This window comes from Amblyomma maculatum, chromosome 11 (assembly GCF_055883805.1).
Source record: "Amblyomma maculatum isolate TAMU_Amacu chromosome 11, ASM5588380v1, whole genome shotgun sequence".
Taxonomy (NCBI): domain Eukaryota; kingdom Metazoa; phylum Arthropoda; class Arachnida; order Ixodida; family Ixodidae; genus Amblyomma; species Amblyomma maculatum.
The window spans coordinates 146,804,210-146,829,258 of record NC_139354.1 but is presented as its reverse complement, the minus strand read 5'-3'; positions in this window follow the sequence as shown (position 1 = coordinate 146,829,258).

Below are 25,049 nucleotides of genomic sequence, written 5' to 3'. Positions count from 1 at the left end.
GCTAAATAAGCATGAAACCATACATATTGTACGTTCTAACTTTTCTGTATATGTGGAGTACATGTTTCATAAATAACTAGAAAATGTGAAGCCGCGGATGTGTGCGCTTGCAAGTACATTCACGCATGGCATTTTGCTTTTGCGTGTGCAACAGTCGCTGCAGCTTGTACGATCTTGCGGTGCATATTCATATATCCGACTGAAGATCTGCCACCTTCAAAGCGAAAGTGTAAGTAAGAACGAAGCGTTTCGTTAGCGAGGATAAAAATACGCTCGAGAATAAATGAAACACATTGCAGAACATCGAAATATGCACAGGCTAGCCGGACATCGGGAGTCACTTCCTCGAGTGTTTACGTATGCAGAACACTTGGTCTGAAGTAAATTCATTGACGTCGCTACTTCGCTGGCAGCAGGTGAAGCTAAAGCAAGCAGTATTACAAGTGTTGGTGCACCGCATATCTCTATATGTAGCAAACATTACATGCTTTCGAAGACGTCGACAAAACACATCAACACTAGTAAATTGCGACATTCTGAGGATTGTTTGCAAGAAAGCGATACATTGTAAAGATGCGGGACAAGGATAACCGTCGTGATATCCAGGGAAAAGATTCAGCGTGTTTTAAGGGCGATCGGTCAATTACGACCTCAAATCCTACACCCTACAAAAATACACAAAGTACGAAAGAGCAATGTCGACTACATTAGCAAAAATATAACCATCGACAGCGTATCTTGCCGTGGTGTAATGGTTTAGAGTTCGTTGCAGCACATCCCAAAAAAGAATTGCGTCTTTGCAACACCAACCCCCACCCGCCGTGGTGTATTGGTTAAAGTGTGTGCTTGCAGGCCGAGCAGACCGAAGTTCGAATCACATGTAAATTTTTGCCTTTTTCGTTTTGAAATGTAAGGGTGTTATTTTATAGCTCTGCATGCTTTTTCTAGCCTGGCATCCAGTTTTTTTTTTTTTCTGAAAGAAGGGCCACGGACCATACAGAAATTTCCGGATAGAGAGCTCCGCGCGGTTTAATTTCGGGTCAGCATGTATCAATTAACCAGAAACCGAACAAACGCGTCATTTCTGGAATTGATACTGGGCAGAGTATTTGCGCTTCTGAACAGAAGCCGGGCCGATCGATGCAGCTCAACCTGAATGACCATGCCGGACACGTCTGCGCAATAAAGCACTAAATAAGCATGATCAAGCATGATTCAATGAACGAGAACCTGGACGAACGCGTCATTTCTGCAACTGATACCAGGCAGACTATTTCCGCTTCTTAACAGAAGCCGGGCCGATCGATGAAACTCAACCAGAATGAGCATGCCGGACACGCCAGCGCACTAAATAAGCATGATCAAGCTTGTATCATTTAACCAGAATCCGGACGAACGCGTCATTTCTGGAACTGATATCGGGCAGAGTATTTCCGCTTCTGAACAGAAGCCGGCTGGATTGATGAAGCTCAACCAGAATGACCATGCCGAACACGCCAGCGCACTAAATAAGCATGATCGAGCATGTATAAATTAACCAAAAACCGGACGAATGCGTCATTTCTGGAACTGATACCGGGCAGGTTATTTCCGCTTCTGAACAGAAGCCGGGCCGATCGATAAAGCTCAACCAGAATGACCATGTCGGACACGCCAGCGCATTAAATAAGAATGATCAAGCATGTATCAATTAACCAGAAACCGGACGAACGCGTCATTTCTGGAACTGATGCCGGGCAGAGTATTTCCACTTCTGAACAGAAGCCGGGCCAATCGATGAAGCTTAACAACAATGACCTTGCCGGACACGCCAGACCACTAAATAAGCATGATGAAGCATTTATCAATTAACCAAGAACCGGACGAACGCGTCATTTCTGGAACTGATACCGGACAGCGTATTTCCGCTTCTGAAAAGAAGCCGGGCTGATCGATGAAGCTTAACAAGAATGACCTTGCCGGACACGCCAGACCACTAAATAAGCATGATCAAGCATTTATCAATTAACCAGAAACCGGACGAATGCGTCATTTCTGGAACTGATACCGGGCAGAGTATTTCCACTTCTGAACAGAAGCCGGGCCGATCGATCAAACTTAACAAGAATGACCTTGCCGGACACGCCAGACCACTAAATAAGCATGATCAAGCATTTATCAATTAACCAGAAACCGGACGAATGCGTCATTTGTGGAACTGATACCGGGCAGAGTATTTCCACTTCTGAACAGAAGCCGGGCTGATCGATGAAGCTTAACAAGAATGACCTTGCCGGACACGCCAGACCACTAAATAAGCATGATCAAGCATTTATCAATTAACCAGAAACCGGACGAATGCGTCATTTCTGGAACTGATACCGGGCAGAGTATTTCCACTTCTGAACAGAAGCCGGGCTGATCGATGAAGCTTAACAAGAATGACCTTGCCGGACACGCCAGACCACTAAATAAGCATGATCAAGCATTTATCAATTAACCAGAAACCGGACGAATGCGTCATTTCTGGAACTGATACCGGACAGCGTATTTCCGCTTCTGAACAGAAGCCGGGCTGATCGATGAAGCTTAACAAGAATGACCTTGCCGGACACGCCAGACCACTAAATAAGCATGATCAAGCATTTATCAATTAACCAGAAACCGGACGAATGCGTCATTTCTGGAACTGATACCGGACAGCGTATTTCCGCTTCTGAACAGAAGCCGGGCTGATCGATGAAGCTTAACAAGAATGACCTTGCCGGACACGCCAGACCACTAAATAAGCATGATCAAGCATTTATCAATTAACCAGAAACCGGACGAATGCGTCATTTCTGGAACTGATACCGGGCAGAGTATTTCCACTTCTGAACAGAAGCCGGGCTGATCAATGAAGCTTAACAAGAATGACCTTGCCGGACACGCCAGACCACTAAATAAGCATGATCAAGCATTTATCAATTAACCAGAAACCGGACGAATGCGTCATTTCTGGAACTGATACCGGACAGCGTATTTCCGCTTCTGAACAGAAGCCGGGCTGATCGATGAAGCTTAACAAGAATGACCTTGCCGGACACGCCAGACCACTAAATAAGCATGATCAAGCATTTATCAATTAACCAGAAACCGGACGAGTGCGTCATTTCTGGAACTGATACCGGGCAGAGTATTTCCACTTCTGAACAGAAGCCGGGCTGATCGATGAAGCTTAACAAGAATGACCTTGCCGGACACGCCAGACCACTAAATAAGCATGATCAAGCATTTATCAATTAACCAGAAACCGGACGAATGCGTCATTTCTGGAACTGATACCGGGCAGAGTATTTCCACTTCTGAACAGAAGCCGGGCTGATCGATGAAGCTTAACAAGACTGACCTTGCCGGACACGCCAGACAGCTAAATAAGAATGATCAAGCATTTATCAATTAACCAGAAACCGGACGAATGCGTCATTTCTGGAACTGATACCGGGCAGAGTATTTCCACTTCTGAACAGAAGCCGGGCCGATCGATCAAACTTAACAAGAATGACCTTGCCGGACACGCCAGACCACTAAATAAGCATGATCAAGCATTTATCAATTAACCAGAAACCGGACGAATGCGTCATTTCTGGAACTGATACCGGGCAGAGTATTTCCACTTCTGAACAGAAGCCGGGCCGATCGATCAAACTTAACAAGAACGACCTTGCTGGACACGCCAGACAGCTAAATAAGAATGATCAAGCATTTATCAATTAACCAGAAACCGGACGAATGCGTCATTTCTGGAACTGATACCGGACAGCGTATTTCCACTTCTGAACAGAAGCCGGGCTGATCGATGAAGCTTAACAAGAATGACCTTGCCTGACACGCCAGACCACTAAATAAGCATGATCAAGCATTTATCAATTAACCAGAAACCGGACGAATGCGTCATTTCTGGAACTGATACCGGGCAGAGTATTTCCACTTCTGAACAGAAGCCGGGCCGATCGATCAAACTTAACAAGAATGACCTTGCCGGACACGCCAGACAGCTAAATAAGAATGATCAAGCATTTATCAATTAACCAGAAACCGGACGAACGCGTCATTTGTGGAACTGATACCGGGCAGCGTATTTCCGCTTCTGAACAGAAGCCGGGCTGATCGATGAAGCTTAACAAGAATGACCTTGCCTGACACGCCAGACCACTAAATAAGCATGATCAAGCATTTATCAATTAACCAGAAACCGGACGAATGCGTCATTTCTGGAACTGATACCGGACAGCGTATTTCCGCTTCTGAACAGAAGCCGGGCTGATCGATGAAGCTTAACAAGAATGACCTTGCCGGACACGCCAGACCACTAAATAAGCATGATCAAGCATTTATCAATTAACCAGAAACCGGACGAGTGCGTCATTTCTGGAACTGATACCGGGCAGAGTATTTCCACTTCTGAACAGAAGCCGGGCTGATCGATGAAGCTTAACAAGAATGACCTTGCCGGACACGCCAGACCACTAAATAAGCATGATCAAGCATTTATCAATTAACCAGAAACCGGACGAATGCGTCATTTCTGGAACTGATACCGGGCAGAGTATTTCCACTTCTGAACAGAAGCCGGGCTGATCGATGAAGCTTAACAAGACTGACCTTGCCGGACACGCCAGACAGCTAAATAAGAATGATCAAGCATTTATCAATTAACCAGAAACCGGACGAATGCGTCATTTCTGGAACTGATACCGGGCAGAGTATTTCCACTTCTGAACAGAAGCCGGGCCGATCGATCAAACTTAACAAGAACGACCTTGCTGGACACGCCAGACAGCTAAATAAGAATGATCAAGCATTTATCAATTAACCAGAAACCGGACGAATGCGTCATTTCTGGAACTGATACCGGACAGCGTATTTCCACTTCTGAACAGAAGCCGGGCTGATCGATGAAGCTTAACAAGAATGACCTTGCCTGACACGCCAGACCACTAAATAAGCATGATCAAGCATTTATCAATTAACCAGAAACCGGACGAATGCGTCATTTCTGGAACTGATACCGGGCAGAGTATTTCCACTTCTGAACAGAAGCCGGGCCGATCGATCAAACTTAACAAGAATGACCTTGCCGGACACGCCAGACAGCTAAATAAGAATGATCAAGCATTTATCAATTAACCAGAAACCGGACGAACGCGTCATTTGTGGAACTGATACCGGGCAGCGTATTTCCGCTTCTGAACAGAAGCCGGGCTGATCGATGAAGCTTAACAAGAATGACCTTGCCTGACACGCCAGACCACTAAATAAGCATGATCAAGCATTTATCAATTAACCAGAAACCGGACGAATGCGTCATTTCTGGAACTGATACCGGGCAGAGTATTTCCACTTCTGAACAGAAGCCGGGCCGATCGATCAAACTTAACAAGAATGACCTTGCCGGACACGCCAGACCACTAAATAAGCATGATCAAGCATTTATCAATTAACCAGAAACCGGACGAATGCGTCATTTCTGGAACTGATACCGGGCAGAGTATTTCCACTTCTGAACAGAAGCCGGGCTAATCGATGAAGCTTAACAAGAATGACCTTGCCGGACACGCCAGACAGCTAAATAAGAATGATCAAGCATTTATCAATTAACCAGAAACCGGACGAACGCGTCATTTGTGGAACTGATACCGGGCAGCGTATTTCCGCTTCTGAACAGAAGCCGGGCTGATCGATCAAACTTAACAAGAATGACCTTGCCGGACACGCCAGACCACTAAATAAGCATGATCAAGCATTTATCAATTAACCAGAAACCGGACGAATGCGTAATTTCTGGAACTGATACCGGACAGCGTATTTCCGCTTCTGAACAGAAGCCGGGCTGATCGATGAAGCTTAACAAGAATGACCTTGCCGGACACGCCAGACAGCTAAATAAGAATGATCAAGCATTTATCAATTAACCAGAAACCGGACGAATGCGTCATTTGTGGAACTGATACCGGGCAGCGTATTTCCGCTTCTGAACAGAAGCCGGGCTGATCGATGAAGCTTAACAAGAATGACCTTGCCTGACACGCCAGACCACTAAATAAGCATGATCAAGCATTTATCAATTAACCAGAAACCGGACGAATGCGTCATTTCTGGAACTGATACCGGGCAGAGTATATCCGCTTCTGAACAGAAGCCGGGCTGATCGATGAAGCTTAACAAGAATGACCTTGCCGGACACGCCAGACAGCTAAATAAGAATGATCAAGCATTTATCAATTAACCAGAAACCGGACGAACGCGTCATTTGTGGAACTGATACCGGGCAGCGTATTTCCGCTTCTGAACAGAAGCCGGGCTGATCGATGAAGCTTAACAAGAATGACCTTGCCTGACACGCCAGACCACTAAATAAGCATGATCAAGCATTTATCAATTAACCAGAAACCGGACGAATGCGTCATTTCTGGAACTGATACCGGGCAGAGTATTTCCGCTTCTGAACAGAAGCCGGGCTGATCGATGAAGCTTAACAAGAATGACCTTGCCTGACACGCCAGACCACTAAATAAGCATGATCAAGCATTTATCAATTAACCAGAAACCGGACGAATGCGTCATTTCTGGAACTGATACCGGGCAGAGTATTTCCGCTTCTGAACAGAAGCCGGGCTGATCGATGAAGCTTAACAAGAATGACCTTGCCTGACACGCCAGCGCATTAAATAAGAATGATCAAGCATTTATCAATTAACCAGAAACCGGACGAACGCGTCATTTCTGGAACTGATACCGGACAGCGTATTTCCGCTTCTGAACAGAAGCCGGGCTGATCGATGAAGCTTAACAAGAATGACCTTGCCGGACACGCCAGACAGCTAAATAAGAATGATCAAGCATTTATCAATTAACCAGAAACCGGACGAACGCGTCATTTGTGGAACTGATACCGGGCAGCGTATTTCCGCTTCTGAACAGAAGCCGGGCTGATCGATGAAGCTTAACAAGAATGACCTTGCCTGACACGCCAGACCACTAAATAAGCATGATCAAGCATTTATCAATTAACCAGAAACCGGACGAATGCGTCATTTCTGGAACTGATACCGGGCAGAGTATTTCCGCTTCTGAACAGAAGCCGGGCTGATCGATGAAGCTTAACAAGAATGACCTTGCCTGACACGCCAGACCACTAAATAAGCATGATCAAGCATTTATCAATTAACCAGAAACCGGACGAATGCGTCATTTCTGGAACTGATACCGGGCAGAGTATTTCCGCTTCTGAACAGAAGCCGGGCTGATCGATGAAGCTTAACAAGAATGACCTTGCGGACACGCCAGACAGCTAAATAAGAATGATCAAGCATTTATCAATTAACCAGAAACCGGACGAACGCGTCATTTGTGGAACTGATACCGGGCAGCGTATTTCCGCTTCTGAACAGAAGCCGGGCTGATCGATGAAGCTTAACAAGAATGACCTTGCCTGACACGCCAGACCACTAAATAAGCATGATCAAGCATTTATCAATTAACCAGAAACCGGACGAATGCGTCATTTCTGGAACTGATACCGGGCAGAGTATTTCCGCTTCTGAACAGAAGCCGGGCTGATCGATGAAGCTTAACAAGAATGACCTTGCCTGACACGCCAGACCACTAAATAAGCATGATCAAGCATTTATCAATTAACCAGAAACCGGACGAATGCGTCATTTCTGGAACTGATACCGGGCAGAGTATTTCCGCTTCTGAACAGAAGCCGGGCTGATCGATGAAGCTTAACAAGAATGACCTTGCCTGACACGCCAGCGCATTAAATAAGAATGATCAAGCATTTATCAATTAACCAGAAACCGGACGAACGCGTCATTTCTGGAACTGATACCGGACAGCGTATTTCCGCTTCTGAACAGAAGCCGGGCTGATCGATGAAGCTTAACAAGAATGACCTTGCCGGACACGCCAGACAGCTAAATAAGAATGATCAAGCATTTATCAATTAACCAGAAACCGGACGAACGCGTCATTTGTGGAACTGATACCGGGCAGCGTATTTCCGCTTCTGAACAGAAGCCGGGCTGATCGATGAAGCTTAACAAGAATGACCTTGCCTGACACGCCAGACCACTAAATAAGCATGATCAAGCATTTATCAATTAACCAGAAACCGGACGAATGCGTCATTTCTGGAACTGATACCGGGCAGAGTATTTCCACTTCTGAACAGAAGCCGGGCCGATCGATCAAACTTAACAAGAATGACCTTGCCGGACACGCCAGACCACTAAATAAGCATGATCAAGCATTTATCAATTAACCAGAAACCGGACGAACGCGTCATTTCTGGAACTGATACCGGGCAGCGTATTTCCGCTTCTGAACAGAAGCCGGGCTGATCGATGAAGCTTAACAAGAATGACCTTGCCGGACACGCCAGACCACTAAATAAGCATGATCAAGCATTTATCAATTAACCAGAAACCGGACGAACGCGTCATTTCTGGAACTGATACCGGGCAGCGTATTTCCACTTCTGAACAGAAGCCGGGCTGATCGATGAAGCGTAACCAGAATGACCATGCCGGACCCGCCAGCGCACTAAATAAGCATGATCAAGCATGTATCAAATAACCAAATACAGGAAGAATGCGTTATTTCTGGAACTGATACAGGGCATAGTATTTCCCCTTCTGAACAGGAGCCGGGCCGATCAATGAAGCTTAACCAGACTGGTCATGTCGGACACGTCAGAGCACTAAATAAGAATGATCAAGCATGTATCAGTTAACCAGAAACCAGACGAACGCGTCATTTCTGGAACTGATACCGGGCAGAGTATTTCCGTTCTGAACCGAAGCCAACCGATCGATGAAGCATAACAAGTATGGCCATGCTGGACACGCCAGCGCGCTAAATAAGCTTGATCAAGCATGTATCAATTAACCAGAAACCGGACGAACGCGTCATTTCTTGAACTGATACGGGCAGAGTATCTCCGCTTCTGAACAGAAGCCGGGCCGGTCGATGAAGTTTAACAAGAATGACCATTTCGGACACGCCAGCGCACTAAATATGCATGATCAAGCATTTATCAATTAACCAGAAACCGGACGAACGCGTCATTTCTGGAACTGATACCGGGCAGAGTGTTTCCGCTTCTGAACAGAAGCCGGGCGGATCGATAAAGCTTAACAAGAATGGCCTTGCCGGACACGCCAGACCACTAAATAAGCATGATCAAGCATTTATCAATTAACCAGGAACCGGACGAACGCGTCATTTCTGGAACTGATACCGGGCAGAGTGTTTCCGCTTCTGAACAGAAGCCGGGCGGATCGATGAAGCTTAACAAGAATGGCCTTGCCGGACACGCCAGACTACTAAATAAGCATGATCAAGCATTTATCAATTAACCAGGAACCGGACGAACGCGCAATTTCTGGAACTGATACTGGGCAGAGTGTTTCCGCTTCTGAACAGAAGCCGGGCGGATCGATGAAGCTTAACAAGAATGGCCTTGCCGGACACGCCAGACCACTAAAAAAGCATGATCAAGCATTTATCAATTAACCAGGAACCGGACGAACGCGTCTTTCTGGAACTGATACCGGGCAGAGTGTTTCCGCTTCTGAACAGAAGCCGGGCGGATCGATGAAGCTTAACAAGAATGGCCTTGCCGGACATGCCAGACCACTAAATAAGCATGATCAAGCATTTATCAATTAACCAGGAACCGGACGAACACGTCATTTCTGGAACTGATACCGGGCAGAGTGTTTCCGCTTCTGAACAGAAGCCGGGCGGATCGATGAAGCTTAACAAGAATGGCCTTGCCGTACACGCCAGACCACTAAATAAGCATGATCAAGCATTTATCAATTAACCAGGAACCGGACGAACGCGTCATTTCTGGAAATGATACCGGGCAGAGTGTTTCCGCTTCTGAACAGAAGCCGGGCGGATCGATGATGCTTAACAAGAATGGCCTTGCCGGGCACGCCAGACCACTAAATAGGCATGATAAAGCATTTATCAATTAACCACAAACCGGACGAACGCGTCATTTCTGGAACTGATACCGGGCAGAGTGTTTCCGCTTCTGAACAGAAGCCGGGCGGATCGATGAAGCTTAACAAGAATGGCCTTGCCGGACATGCCAGACCACTAAATAAGCATGACCAAGCATTTATCAATAAACCAGGAACCGGACGAACGCGTCATTTCTGGAACTGATACCGGGCAGAGTGTTTCCGCTTCTGAACAGAAGCCGGGCGGATCGATGAAGCTTAACAAGAATGGCCTTGCCGGACACGCCAGAACACTAAATAGGCATGATCAAGCATTTATCAATTAACCAGAAACCGGACGAACGCGTCATTTCTGGAACTGATACCGGGCAGAGTGTTTCCGCTTCTGAAGAGAAGCCGGGCGGATCGATGAAGCTTAACAAGAATGGCCTTACCCGACACGCCAGACCACTAAATAAGCATGATCAAGCATTTATCAATTAACCAGGAACCGGACGAACGCGTCGTTTCTGGAACTGATACCGGGCAGAGTGTTTCCGCTTCTGAACAGAAGCCGGGCGGATCGATGAAGCTTAACAAGAATGGCCTTGCCGGACACGCCAGCGCACTAAATAAGCATGATCAAGCATGTACCAATTAACCAGAAACCGGACAAACTCGTCATTTCTGGAACTGATACCGGGCAGAGTGTTTCCGCTTCTGAACAGAAGCCGGGCGGATCGATGAAGCTTAACAAGAATGGCCTTGCCGGACACGCCAGACCACTAAATAAGCATGATCTAGCATTTATCAATTAACCAGGAACCGGACGAACGCGTCATTTCTGGAACTGATACCGGGCAGAGTATTTCCGCTTCTGAACAGAATCTGGGCCGATCGATGAAGCTTAACCAGAATGACCATGTCGGACATGCCAGTGCACTAAATAAGCATGATGAAGCATGTATCTATTACCCAGAAACAGGACGAACGCGTCATTTCTGCAACTGATACCGGGCAGAGTATTTCCGTTTCTGAACAGAAGCCAACCGATCGATGAAGCTCAACAAGTATGGCCATGCTGGACACGCCAGCGCGCTAAATAATCTTGATCAAGCATGTATCAATTAACCAGAAACCGGACGAACGCGTCATTTTTTGAACTGATACGGGCAGAGTATCTCCGCTTCTGAACAGAAGCCGGGCCGATGGATGAAGTTTAACAAGAATGACCATTTCGGACACGCCAGCGCACTAAATAAGCATGATCAAGCATTTATCAATTAACCAGAAACCGGACGAACGCGTCATTTCTGGAACTGATACCGGGCAGAGTGTTTCCGCTTCTGAACAGAAGCCGGGCGGATCGATGAAGCTTAACAAGAATGGCCTTGCCGGACACGCCACCACTAAATAAGCATGATCAAGCATTTATCAATTAACCAGAAACCGGACGAACGCGTCATTTCTGGAACTGATACCGGGCAGAGTGTTTCCGCTTCTGAACAGAAGCCGGGCGGATCGATGAAGCTTAACAAGTATGGCCATGCTGGACACGCCAGCGCGCTAAATAAGCTTGATCAAGCATGTATCAATTAACCAGAAACCGGACGAACGCGTCATTTTTTGAACTGATACGGGCAGAGTATCTCCGCTTCTGAACAGAAGCCGGGCCGATGGATGAAGTTTAACAAGAATGACCATTTCGGACACGCCAGCGCACTAAATAAGCATGATCAAGCATTTATCAATTAACCAGAAACCGGACGAACGCGTCATTTCTGGAACTGATACCGGGCAGAGTGTTTCCGCTTCTGAACAGAAGCCGGGCGGATAGATGAAGCTTAACAAGAATGGCCTTGCCGGACACGCCAGACCACTAAATAAGCATGATCAAGCATTTATCAATTAACCAGGAACCGGACGAACGCGTCATTTCTGGAACTGATACCGGGCAGAGTGTTTCCGCTTCTGAACAGAAGCCGGGCGGATCGATGAAGCTTAACAAGAATGGCCTTGCCGGACACGCCAGACCACTAAATAAGCATGATCAAGCATTTATCAATTAACCAGGAACCGGACGAACGCGTCATTTCTGGAACTGATACCGGGCAGAGTGTTTCCGCTTCTGAACAGAAGCCGGGCGGATCGATGAAGCTTAACAAGAATGACCTTGCCGGACACGCCAGACCACTAAATAAGCATGATCAAGCATATATCAATTAACCAGGAACCGGACGAACGCATCATTTCTGGAACTGATACCGGGCAGAGTGTTTCCGCTTCTGAACAGAAGCCGGGCGGATCGATGAAGCTTAACAAGAATGGCCTTGCCGGACACGCCAGACCACTAAATAGGCATGATCAAGCATTTATCAATTAACCAGAAACCGGACGAACGCGTCATTTCTGGAACTGATACCGGGCAGAGTGTTTCCGCTTCTGAACAGAAGCCGGGCGGATCGATGAAGCTTAACAAGAATGGCCTTGCCGGACACGCCAGACCACTAAATAAGCATGATCAAGCATTAATCAATTAACCAGGAACCGGACGAACGCGTCGTTTCTGGAACTGAAACCGGGCAGAGTGTTTCCGCTTCTGAACAGAAGCCGGGCGGATCGATGAAGCTTAACAAGAATGGCCTTGCCGGACACGCCAGACCACTAAATAAGCATGATCAAGCATTTATCAAATAACCAGCAACCGGACGAACGCTTCATTTCTGGAACTGATATCGGGCAGAGTGTTTCCGCTTCTGAACAGAAGCCGGGCGGATCGATGAAGCTTAACAAGAATGGCCTTGCCGGACACGCCATACTACTAAATAAGCATGATCAAGCATTTATCAATTAACCAGGAACCGGACGAACGCGTCATTTCTGGAACTGATACCGGGCAGAGTATTTCCTCTTCTGAACAGAAGCCGGGCTGATCGATGATGCTTAACCAGAATGATCATTACGGACACGCCAGCGCACTAAATAAGCATGATCAAGCATGTACCAATTAACCAGAAACCGGACGGACGCGTCATTTCTGGAACTGATACCGGGCAGAGTGTTTGCGCTTCTGAACAGAAGCCGGGCGGATCGATGAAGCTTAACAAGAATGGCCTTGCCGGACACGCCAGACCACTAAATAAGCATGATCAAGCATTTATCAATTAACCAGGAACCGGACGAACGCGTCACTTCTGGAAGTGATACCGGGCAGAGTATTTCCGCTTCTGAACAGAAGCCGGGCCAATCGATGAAGCTTAACCAGAATGACCATGTCGGACATGCCAGCGCACTAAATAAGCATGATCAAGCATGTATCTATTACCCAGAAACCGGACGAACGCGTCATTTCTGGAACTGATACCGGGCAGAGTATTTCCGTTTCTGAACAGAAGCCAACCGATCGATGAAGCTTAACCAGAATGACCATGTCGGACATGCCAGCGCACTAAATAAGCATGATCAAGCATGTATCTAGTACCCAGAAACCGGACGAACGCGTCATTTCTGGAACTGATACCGGGCAGAGTGTTTCCGCTTCTGAACAGAAGCCGGGCGGATCGATGAAGCTTCACAAGAATGGCCTTGCCGGACACACCAGACCACTAAATAAGCATGATCAAGCATTTATCAATTAACCAGGAACCGGACGAACGCGTCATTTCTGGAACTGATACCGGGCAGAGTGTTTCCGCTTCTGAACAGAAGCCGGGCTGATCGATGAAGCTTAACAAGAATGGCCCTGCCAGACACGCCAGACTACTAAATAAGCATGATCAAGCATTTATCAATTAACCAGGAACCGGACGAATGCGTCATTTCTGTAACTGATACCGGGCAGAGTGTTTCCGCTTCTGAACAGAAGCCGGGCGGATCGATGAAGCTTAACAAGAATGGCCTTGCCGGACACGCCAGACCACTAAATAAGCATGATCAAGCATTTATCAATTAGCCAGGAACCGGACGAACGCGTCATTTCTGGAACTGATACCGGGCAGAGTGTTTCCGCTTCTGAACAGAAGCCGGGCGGATCGATGAAGCTTAACAAGAATGGCCTTGCCGGACACGCCAGACCACTAAATAAGCATGATCAAGCATTTATCAATTAACCAGGAACCGGACGAACGCGTCATTTCTGGAACTGATACCGGGCAGAGTGTTTCCGCTTCTGAACAGAAGCCGGGCGGATCGATGAAGCTTAACAAGAATGGCCTTGCCGGACACGCCAGACCACTAAATAGGTATGATCAAGCATTTATCAATTAACCAGAAACCGGACGAACGCGTCATTTCTGGAACTGATACCGGGCAGAGTGTTTCCGCTTCTGAACAGAAGCCGGGCGGATCGATGAAGCTTAACAAGAATGGCCTTGCCGGACACGCCAGACCACTAAATAAGCATGATCAAGCATTTATCAATTAACCAGGAACCGGACGAACGCGTCATTTCTGGAACTGATACCGGGCAGAGTGTTTCCGCTTCTGAACAGAAGCCGGGCGGATCGATGAAGCTTAACAAGAATGGCCTTGCCGGACACGCCAGACCACTAAATAGGCATGATCAAGCATTTATCAATTAACCAGAAACCGGACGAACGCGTCATTTCTGGAACTGATACCGGGCAGAGTGTTTCCGCTTCTGAACAGAAGCCGGGCGTATCGATGAAGCTTAACAAGAATGGTCTTGCCGGACACGCCAGACCACTAAATAAGCATGATCAAGCATTTATCAAATAACCAGCAACCGGACGAACGCGTCATTTCTGGAACTGATACCGGGCAGAGTGTTTCCGCTTCTGAACAGAATCCGGGCGGATCGATGAAGCTTAACAAGAATGGCCTTGCCGGACACGCCAGATCACTAAATAAGCATGATCAAGCATTTATCAATTAACCAGGAACCGGACGAACGCGTCATTTCTGGAACTGATACAGGGCAGAGTATTTCCTCTTCTGAACAGAAGCCGGGCTGATCGATGATGCTTAACCAGAATGATCATTTCGGACACGCCAGCGCACTAAATAAGCATGATCAAGCATGTACCAATTAACCAGAAACCGGACAAACGCGTCATTTCTGGAACTGATACCGGGCAGAGTGTTTCCGCTTCTGAACAGCAGTCGGGCGGATCGATGAAGCTTAACAAGAATGGCCTTGCCGGACACGCCAGACCACTAAATAAGCATGATGAAGCATTTATCAATTAACCAGGAACCGGACGAACGCGTCATTTCCGGAACTGATACCGGGCAGAGTATTTCCGCTTCTGAACAGAAGCCGGGCCGATCGATGAAGCTTAACCAGAATGACCATGTCGGACATGCCAGCGCACTAAATAAGCATGATCAAGCATGTATCTATTACCCAGAAACCGGACGAACGCGTCATTTCTGGAACTGATACCGGGCAGAGTATTTCCTCTTCTGAACAGAAGCCGGGCTGATCGATGATGCTTAACCAGAATGATCATTTCGGACGCGCCAGCGCACTAAATAAGCATGATCAAGCATGTACCAATTAACCAGAAACCGGACGAACGCGTCATTTGTGGAACTGATACCGGGCAGCGTATTTCCGCTTCTGAACAGAAGCCGGGCTGATCGATGAAGCTTAACAAGAATGACCTTGCCTGACACGCCAGACCACTAAATAAGCATGATCAAGCATTTATCAATTAACCAGAAACCGGACGAATGCGTCATTTCTGGAACTGATACCGGGCAGAGTATTTCCACTTCTGAACAGAAGCCGGGCCGATCGATCAAACTTAACAAGAATGACCTTGCCGGACACGCCAGACCACTAAATAAGCATGATCAAGCATTTATCAATTAACCAGAAACCGGACGAACGCGTCATTTCTGGAACTGATACCGGGCAGCGTATTTCCGCTTCTGAACAGAAGCCGGGCTGATCGATGAAGCTTAACAAGAATGACCTTGCCGGACACGCCAGACCACTAAATAAGCATGATCAAGCATTTATCAATTAACCAGAAACCGGACGAACGCGTCATTTCTGGAACTGATACCGGGCAGCGTATTTCCGCTTCTGAACAGAAGCCGGGCTGATCGATGAAGCGTAACCAGAATGACCATGCCGGACACGCCAGCGCACTAAATAAGCATGATCAAGCATGTATCAAATAACCAAATACAGGAAGAATGCGTTATTTCTGGAACTGATACCGGGCATAGTATTTCCCCTTCTGAACAGGAGCCGGGCCGATCAATGAAGCTTAACCAGACTGGTCATGTCGGACACGTCAGAGCACTAAATAAGAATGATCAAGCATGTATCAGTTAACCAGAAACCAGACGAACGCGTCATTTCTGGAACTGATACCGGGCAGAGTATTTCCGTTCTGAACCGAAGCCAACCGATCGATGAAGCATAACAAGTATGGCCATGCTGGACACGCCAGCGCGCTAAATAAGCTTGATCAAGCATGTATCAATTAACCAGAAACCGGACGAACGCGTCATTTCTTGAACTGATACGGGCAGAGTATCTCCGCTTCTGAACAGAAGCCGGGCCGGTCGATGAAGTTTAACAAGAATGACCATTTCGGACACGCCAGCGCACTAAATATGCATGATCAAGCATTTATCAATTAACCAGAAACCGGACGAACGCGTCATTTCTGGAACTGATACCGGGCAGAGTGTTTCCGCTTCTGAACAGAAGCCGGGCGGATCGATGAAGCTTAACAAGAATGGCCTTGCCGGACACGCCAGACCACTAAATAAGCATGATCAAGCATTTATCAATTAACCAGGAACCGGACGAACGCGTCATTTCTGGAACTGATACCGGGCAGAGTGTTTCCGCTTCTGAACAGAAGCCGGGCGGATCGATAAGCTTAACAAGAATGGCCTTGCCGGACACGCCAGACTACTAAATAAGCATGATCAAGCATTTATCAATTAACCAGGAACCGGACGAATGCGTCATTTCTGGAACTGATACCGGGCAGGTTATTTCCGCTTCTGAACAGAAGCCGGGCCGATCGATAAAGCTCAACCAGAATGACCATGTCGGACACGCCAGCGCATTAAATAAGAATGATCAAGCATGTATCAATTAACCAGAAACCGGACGAACGCGTCATTTCTGGAACTGATGCCGGGCAGAGTATTTCCACTTCTGAACAGAAGCCGGGCCAATCGATGAAGCTTAACAACAATGACCTTGCCGGACACGCCAGACCACTAAATAAGCATGATGAAGCATTTATCAATTAACCAAGAACCGGACGAACGCGTCATTTCTGGAACTGATACCGGACAGCGTATTTCCGCTTCTGAAAAGAAGCCGGGCTGATCGATGAAGCTTAACAAGAATGACCTTGCCGGACACGCCAGACCACTAAATAAGCATGATCAAGCATTTATCAATTAACCAGAAACCGGACGAATGCGTCATTTCTGGAACTGATACCGGGCAGAGTATTTCCACTTCTGAACAGAAGCCGGGCCGATCGATCAAACTTAACAAGAATGACCTTGCCGGACACGCCAGACCACTAAATAAGCATGATCAAGCATTTATCAATTAACCAGAAACCGGACAAATGCGTCATTTGTGGAACTGATACCGGGCAGAGTATTTCCACTTCTGAACAGAAGCCGGGCTGATCGATGAAGCTTAACAAGAATGACCTTGCCGGACACGCCAGACCACTAAATAAGCATGATCAAGCATTTATCAATTAACCAGAAACCGGACGAATGCGTCATTTCTGGAACTGATACCGGGCAGAGTATTTCCACTTCTGAACAGAAGCCGGGCTGATCGATGAAGCTTAACAAGAATGACCTTGCCGGACACGCCAGACCACTAAATAAGCATGATCAAGCATTTATCAATTAACCAGAAACCGGACGAATGCGTCATTTCTGGAACTGATACCGGACAGCGTATTTCCGCTTCTGAACAGAAGCCGGGCTGATCGATGAAGCTTAACAAGAATGACCTTGCCGGACACGCCAGACCACTAAATAAGCATGATCAAGCATTTATCAATTAACCAGAAACCGGACGAATGCGTCATTTCTGGAACTGATACCGGACAGCGTATTTCCGCTTCTGAACATAAGCCGGGCTGATCGATGAAGCTTAACAAGAATGACCTTGCCGGACACGCCAGACCACTAAATAAGCATGATCAAGCATTTATCAATTAACCAGAAACCGGACGAATGCGTCATTTCTGGAACTGATACCGGGCAGAGTATTTCCACTTCTGAACAGAAGCCGGGCTGATCAATGAAGCTTAACAAGAATGACCTTGCCGGACACGCCAGACCACTAAATAAGCATGATCAAGCATTTATCAATTAACCAGAAACCGGACGAATGCGTCATTTCTGGAACTGATACCGGACAGCGTATTTCCGCTTCTGAACAGAAGCCGGGCTGATCGATGAAGCTTAACAAGAATGACCTTGCCGGACACGCCAGACCACTAAATAAGCATGATCAAGCATTTATCAATTAACCAGAAACCGGACGAGTGCGTCATTTCTGGAACTGATACCGGGCAGAGTATTTCCACTTCTGAACAGAAGCCGGGCTGATCGATGAAGCTTAACAAGAATGACCTTGCCGGACACGCCAGACCACTAAATAAGCATGATCAAGCATTTATCAATTAACCAGAAACCGGACGAATGCGTCATTTCTGGAACTGATACCGGGCAGAGTATTTCCACTTCTGAACAGAAGCCGGGCTGATCGATGAAGCTTAACAAGACTGACCTTGCCGGACACGCCAGACAGCTAAATAAGAATGATCAAGCATTTATCAATTAACCAGAAACCGGACGAATGCGTCATTTCTGGAACTGATACCGGGCAGAGTATTTCCACTTCTGAACAGAAGCCGGGCCGATCGATAAAACTTAACAAGAATGACCTTGCCGGACACGCCAGACCACTAAATAAGCATGATCAAGCATTTATCAATTAACCAGAAACCGGACGAATGCGTCATTTCTGGAACTGATACCGGGCAGAGTATTTCCACTTCTGAACAGAAGCCGGGCCGATCGATCAAACTTAACAAGAACGACCTTGCTGGACACGCCAGACAGCTAAATAAGAATGATCAAGCATTTATCAATTAACCAGAAACCGGACGAATGCGTCATTTCTGGAACTGATACCGGACAGCGTATTTCCACTTCTGAACAGAAGCCGGGCTGATCGATGAAGCTTAACAAGAATGACCTTGCCTGACACGCCAGACCACTAAATAAGCATGATCAAGCATTTATCAATTAACCAGAAACCGGACGAATGCGTCATTTCTGGAACTGATACCGGGCAGAGTATTTCCACTTCTGAACAGAAGCCGGGCCGATCGATCAAACTTAACAAGAATGACCTTGCCGGACACGCCAGACAGCTAAATAAGAATGATCAAGCATTTATCAATTAACCAGAAACCGGACGAATGCGTCATTTCTGGAACTGATACCGGACAGCGTATTTCCGCTTCTGAACAGAAGCCGGGCTGATCGATGAAGCTTAACAAGAATGACCTTGCCGGACACGCCAGACCACTAAATAAGCATGATCAAGCATTTATCAATTAACCAGAAACCGGACGAGTGCGTCATTTCTGGAACTGATACCGGGCAGAGTATTTCCACTTCTGAACAGAAGCCGGGCTGATCGATGAAGCTTAACAAGAATGACCTTGCCGGACACGCCAGACCACTAAATAAGCATGATCAAGCATTTATCAATTAACCAGAAACCGGACGAATGCGTCATTTCTGGAACTGATACCGGGCAGAGTATTTCCACTTCTGAACAGAAGCCGGGCTGATCGATGAAGCTTAACAAGACTGACCTTGCCGGACACGCCAGACAGCTAAATAAGAATGATCAAGCATTTATCAATTAACCAGAAACCGGACGAATGCGTCATTTCTGGAACTGATACCGGGCAGAGTATTTCCACTTCTGAACAGAAGCCGGGCCGATCGATCAAACTTAACAAGAATGACCTTGCCGGACACGCCAGACCACTAAATAAGCATGATCAAGCATTTATCAATTAACCAGAAACCGGACGAATGCGTCATTTCTGGAACTGATACCGGGCAGAGTATTTCCACTCCTGAACAGAAGCCGGGCCGATCGATCAAACTTAACAAGAACGACCTTGCTGGACACGCCAGACAGCTAAATAAGAATGATCAAGCATTTATCAATTAACCAGAAACCGGACGAATGCGTCATTTCTGGAACTGATACCGGACAGCGTATTTCCACTTCTGAACAGAAGCCGGGCTGATCGATGAAGCTTAACAAGAATGACCTTGCCTGACACGCCAGACCACTAAATAAGCATGATCAAGCATTTATCAATTAACCAGAAACCGGACGAATGCGTCATTTCTGGAACTGATACCGGGCAGAGTATTTCCGCTTCTGAACAGAAGCCGGGCTGATCGATGAAGCTTAACAAGAATGACCTTGCCTGACACGCCAGACCACTAAATAAGCATGATCAAGCATTTATCAATTAACCAGAAACCGGACGAATGCGTCATTTCTGGAACTGATACCGGGCAGAGTATTTCCGCTTCTGAACAGAAGCCGGGCTGATCGATGAAGCTTAACAAGAATGACCTTGCCTGACACGCCAGCGCATTAAATAAGAATGATCAAGCATTTATCAATTAACCAGAAACCGGACGAACGCGTCATTTCTGGAACTGATACCGGACAGCGTATTTCCGCTTCTGAACAGAAGCCGGGCTGATCGATGAAGCTTAACAAGAATGACCTTGCCGGACACGCCAGACAGCTAAATAAGAATGATCAAGCATTTATCAATTAACCAGAAACCGGACGAACGCGTCATTTGTGGAACTGATACCGGGCAGCGTATTTCCGCTTCTGAACAGAAGCCGGGCTGATCGATGAAGCTTAACAAGAATGACCTTGCCTGACACGCCAGACCACTAAATAAGCATGATCAAGCATTTATCAATTAACCAGAAACCGGACGAATGCGTCATTTCTGGAACTGATACCGGGCAGAGTATTTCCACTTCTGAACAGAAGCCGGGCCGATCGATCAAACTTAACAAGAATGACCTTGCCGGACACGCCAGACCACTAAATAAGCATGATCAAGCATTTATCAATTAACCAGAAACCGGACGAACGCGTCATTTCTGGAACTGATACCGGGCAGCGTATTTCCGCTTCTGAACAGAAGCCGGGCTGATCGATGAAGCTTAACAAGAATGACCTTGCCGGACACGCCAGACCACTAAATAAGCATGATCAAGCATTTATCAATTAACCAGAAACCGGACGAACGCGTCATTTCTGGAACTGATACCGGGCAGCGTATTTCCACTTCTGAACAGAAGCCGGGCTGATCGATGAAGCGTAACCAGAATGACCATGCCGGACCCGCCAGCGCACTAAATAAGCATGATCAAGCATGTATCAAATAACCAAATACAGGAAGAATGCGTTATTTCTGGAACTGATACAGGGCATAGTATTTCCCCTTCTGAACAGGAGCCGGGCCGATCAATGAAGCTTAACCAGACTGGTCATGTCGGACACGTCAGAGCACTAAATAAGAATGATCAAGCATGTATCAGTTAACCAGAAACCAGACGAACGCGTCATTTCTGGAACTGATACCGGGCAGAGTATTTCCGTTCTGAACCGAAGCCAACCGATCGATGAAGCATAACAAGTATGGCCATGCTGGACACGCCAGCGCGCTAAATAAGCTTGATCAAGCATGTATCAATTAACCAGAAACCGGACGAACGCGTCATTTCTTGAACTGATACGGGCAGAGTATCTCCGCTTCTGAACAGAAGCCGGGCCGGTCGATGAAGTTTAACAAGAATGACCATTTCGGACACGCCAGCGCACTAAATATGCATGATCAAGCATTTATCAATTAACCAGAAACCGGACGAACGCGTCATTTCTGGAACTGATACCGGGCAGAGTGTTTCCGCTTCTGAACAGAAGCCGGGCGGATCGATAAAGCTTAACAAGAATGGCCTTGCCGGACACGCCAGACCACTAAATAAGCATGATCAAGCATTTATCAATTAACCAGGAACCGGACGAACGCGTCATTTCTGGAACTGATACCGGGCAGAGTGTTTCCGCTTCTGAACAGAAGCCGGGCGGATCGATGAAGCTTAACAAGAATGGCCTTGCCGGACACGCCAGACTACTAAATAAGCATGATCAAGCATTTATCAATTAACCAGGAACCGGACGAACGCGCAATTTCTGGAACTGATACTGGGCAGAGTGTTTCCGCTTCTGAACAGAAGCCGGGCGGATCGATGAAGCTTAACAAGAATGGCCTTGCCGGACACGCCAGACCACTAAAAAAGCATGATCAAGCATTTATCAATTAACCAGGAACCGGACGAACGCGTCTTTCTGGAACTGATACCGGGCAGAGTGTTTCCGCTTCTGAACAGAAGCCGGGCGGATCGATGAAGCTTAACAAGAATGGCCTTGCCGGACATGCCAGACCACTAAATAAGCATGATCAAGCATTTATCAATTAACCAGGAACCGGACGAACACGTCATTTCTGGAACTGATACCGGGCAGAGTGTTTCCGCTTCTGAACAGAAGCCGGGCGGATCGATGAAGCTTAACAAGAATGGCCTTGCCGTACACGCCAGACCACTAAATAAGCATGATCAAGCATTTATCAATTAACCAGGAACCGGACGAACGCGTCATTTCTGGAAATGATACCGGGCAGAGTGTTTCCGCTTCTGAACAGAAGCCGGGCGGATCGATGATGCTTAACAAGAATGGCCTTGCCGGGCACGCCAGACCACTAAATAGGCATGATAAAGCATTTATCAATTAACCACAAACCGGACGAACGCGTCATTTCTGGAACTGATACCGGGCAGAGTGTTTCCGCTTCTGAACAGAAGCCGGGCGGATCGATGAAGCTTAACAAGAATGGCCTTGCCGGACATGCCAGACCACTAAATAAGCATGACCAAGCATTTATCAATAAACCAGGAACCGGACGAACGCGTCATTTCTGGAACTGATACCGGGCAGAGTGTTTCCGCTTCTGAACAGAAGCCGGGCGGATCGATGAAGCTTAACAAGAATGGCCTTGCCGGACACGCCAGAACACTAAATAGGCATGATCAAGCATTTATCAATTAACCAGAAACCGGACGAACGCGTCATTTCTGGAACTGATACCGGGCAGAGTGTTTCCGCTTCTGAAGAGAAGCCGGGCGGATCGATGAAGCTTAACAAGAATGGCCTTACCCGACACGCCAGACCACTAAATAAGCATGATCAAGCATTTATCAATTAACCAGGAACCGGACGAACGCGTCGTTTCTGGAACTGATACCGGGCAGAGTGTTTCCGCTTCTGAACAGAAGCCGGGCGGATCGATGAAGCTTAACAAGAATGGCCTTGCCGGACACGCCAGCGCACTAAATAAGCATGATCAAGCATGTACCAATTAACCAGAAACCGGACAAACTCGTCATTTCTGGAACTGATACCGGGCAGAGTGTTTCCGCTTCTGAACAGAAGCCGGGCGGATCGATGAAGCTTAACAAGAATGGCCTTGCCGGACACGCCAGACCACTAAATAAGCATGATCTAGCATTTATCAATTAACCAGGAACCGGACGAACGCGTCATTTCTGGAACTGATACCGGGCAGAGTATTTCCGCTTCTGAACAGAATCTGGGCCGATCGATGAAGCTTAACCAGAATGACCATGTCGGACATGCCAGTGCACTAAATAAGCATGATGAAGCATGTATCTATTACCCAGAAACAGGACGAACGCGTCATTTCTGCAACTGATACCGGGCAGAGTATTTCCGTTTCTGAACAGAAGCCAACCGATCGATGAAGCTCAACAAGTATGGCCATGCTGGACACGCCAGCGCGCTAAATAATCTTGATCAAGCATGTATCAATTAACCAGAAACCGGACGAACGCGTCATTTTTTGAACTGATACGGGCAGAGTATCTCCGCTTCTGAACAGAAGCCGGGCCGATGGATGAAGTTTAACAAGAATGACCATTTCGGACACGCCAGCGCACTAAATAAGCATGATCAAGCATTTATCAATTAACCAGAAACCGGACGAACGCGTCATTTCTGGAACTGATACCGGGCAGAGTGTTTCCGCTTCTGAACAGAAGCCGGGCGGATCGATGAAGCTTAACAAGAATGGCCTTGCCGGACACGCCACCACTAAATAAGCATGATCAAGCATTTATCAATTAACCAGAAACCGGACGAACGCGTCATTTCTGGAACTGATACCGGGCAGAGTGTTTCCGCTTCTGAACAGAAGCCGGGCGGATCGATGAAGCTTAACAAGTATGGCCATGCTGGACACGCCAGCGCGCTAAATAAGCTTGATCAAGCATGTATCAATTAACCAGAAACCGGACGAACGCGTCATTTTTTGAACTGATACGGGCAGAGTATCTCCGCTTCTGAACAGAAGCCGGGCCGATGGATGAAGTTTAACAAGAATGACCATTTCGGACACGCCAGCGCACTAAATAAGCATGATCAAGCATTTATCAATTAACCAGAAACCGGACGAACGCGTCATTTCTGGAACTGATACCGGGCAGAGTGTTTCCGCTTCTGAACAGAAGCCGGGCGGATAGATGAAGCTTAACAAGAATGGCCTTGCCGGACACGCCAGACCACTAAATAAGCATGATCAAGCATTTATCAATTAACCAGGAACCGGACGAACGCGTCATTTCTGGAACTGATACCGGGCAGAGTGTTTCCGCTTCTGAACAGAAGCCGGGCGGATCGATGAAGCTTAACAAGAATGGCCTTGCCGGACACGCCAGACCACTAAATAAGCATGATCAAGCATTTATCAATTAACCAGGAACCGGACGAACGCGTCATTTCTGGAACTGATACCGGGCAGAGTGTTTCCGCTTCTGAACAGAAGCCGGGCGGATCGATGAAGCTTAACAAGAATGACCTTGCCGGACACGCCAGACCACTAAATAAGCATGATCAAG